The 1,810-nt window shown below is 41.2% G+C and overlaps 1 gene segment (V, D, J or C); it reads left to right on the top strand.

Annotated features, from left to right (window-relative positions):
* LOC105535473 overlaps positions 1–1,810 on the top strand; it is a 3,927-nt gene that overhangs the window by 492 nt on the left and 1,625 nt on the right.

The following is a 1,810-nucleotide window of genomic DNA, read 5'->3' as shown; positions in this document are numbered from 1 at the left end:
TGCAGACAATTTTGTTACTGAAATGCCTGGGATTCAGTGAAGATTCTGCTGCTCACCACACAGAAAGCTGATCACTAAGACAACAAGTATTGCCAAGAACAGGCGTTAATCAGGTGCTGCAGCCGAGGAGATGGGACACCATTGGTAGTATATATAGTACTAATACTTAAGTAGTATATACTACCATTAGTAGTATATGTAGTACTAATACCTAAGTGTGTTTATTCTATTATATATGCAATATATGCCTGTTTGTAAAATTATTATCTAAATTGAATATATTTGAATAATTTTCGTTACATTCTATAAAAATTGTATTCTGGACCACACATAGTTCATACTCTTGCTGCAGAAAATTTATGTGTAGCCTTTATTTTTAAAACTCTATCAAATGATTGTCCTTACCCAAAAATATTTTCCAACCCAGTAGGGCTCCAAGGGTATCAAATTTTGACTAACGTTAAATATTAACCATCGCAGCCTATGAAACTCTCCATTATGTTCATGCCCACAATGATGATATGCCAAATAGAGTTCTCACAACAATGGATGCTGGACGGAGTCACATCAGTGCCACTGTCAAGGAAGCCCTGGAAATGTAAAAATCATAACAGTGGGTAAACTGCAAGGATTACATCGGATAATCACATTGGAAAGAGAAGAACATTTTAATAATATTGGCTGTTGGTTTTGACAGATCATCAGGCCTTAAAAGAAATGCAACAGGATGATTACAGACAAAGCCATTCTGGAAGAGCTATGACTAGATGTTTTAAAAATGAGCCATAATCCAAAAAAAAAAAAATGCTCTCCAAGTGAATATTAGTCAAAATGCCATTAATGAGCAGCGGCTTTTAATAACGATGATGATTCAACACATGGACTTCAGTCAATCACCTTTCCCAGCTTTCCCAGGGAATCTCCTGAACCAATGTTATGGAAGTCCCTGTGGGGACTCAATAATATGAGTTTCCCCCAGCTGAGACTTAGAGTGCTACTGGCTCTTCTGAACATCTAATTTGCCAAGAAGAATGACCCCTCCTGAACCTCTCACATTGTACCACAAATCAGGGCTCAGACTAACAGCTGATGTCAGGTGATTCTAGTGTCATTGGGTGTCCCAGAGTCACTTCAGGACACAAAAGTTTCCTGAAGCAGCCACTAGTTGTGCCTCTTTTGAATGACAACTCCTCGCTTACTGTAGGAAACTGATAGGGCTGAGTATCTCAGAGCTAGAGCACCAGGCATGACACTGCTACCTTAACTAGCCATTCTCACTTTGGTGCCTACGAACACAATCAATAAAACTGGACAGGCCCAACAGATCCAAATTATTAAATGGAAATGGTACAGTCAGAATCAGCCCTAACCAGGATCTCAGAGGACCCATGTGCCCCGTGAACAAATGGCAAGCTTGCTGGAAGGGAACAAATAACCCATAGAGGACAATTTAGTTTCTCTTTTGGCCACATAGTCAAAGATTCAGAGACATGTCTGTGTCAGTATGGCATGGGGGCCCTGATGATAGTGCAAAACACATACCAGTGGGTCCCCTGGGTGTGGCCACCATCCAGCCAGGGGATGGCGTCTTTTGACTGACACTGAACATGGACATTCTGCCCAATGGGCCAAACTACATGCAATGACAGTAGCCATGCAGGCTGCCCCTACACTATATTTTACTCCATTTCCACTAAATCAAGGGCCATTGTCAACAACCCAGCCACCTGGTCAGGAAAATAGCAACTGAGTGACTGAACTATTAAAGGATCCCCTGTGTAGGGAAAAGGACTATGGCAATAGCTTGCTT

Source organism: Mandrillus leucophaeus, unplaced genomic scaffold (genome assembly GCF_000951045.1).
Source record: "Mandrillus leucophaeus isolate KB7577 unplaced genomic scaffold, Mleu.le_1.0 Scaffold1465, whole genome shotgun sequence".
Taxonomy (NCBI): Eukaryota; Metazoa; Chordata; class Mammalia; order Primates; family Cercopithecidae; genus Mandrillus; species Mandrillus leucophaeus.
The sequence above is the reverse complement of the archived record's forward strand: the minus strand, read 5'-3'. Positions and strand labels throughout refer to the sequence as shown.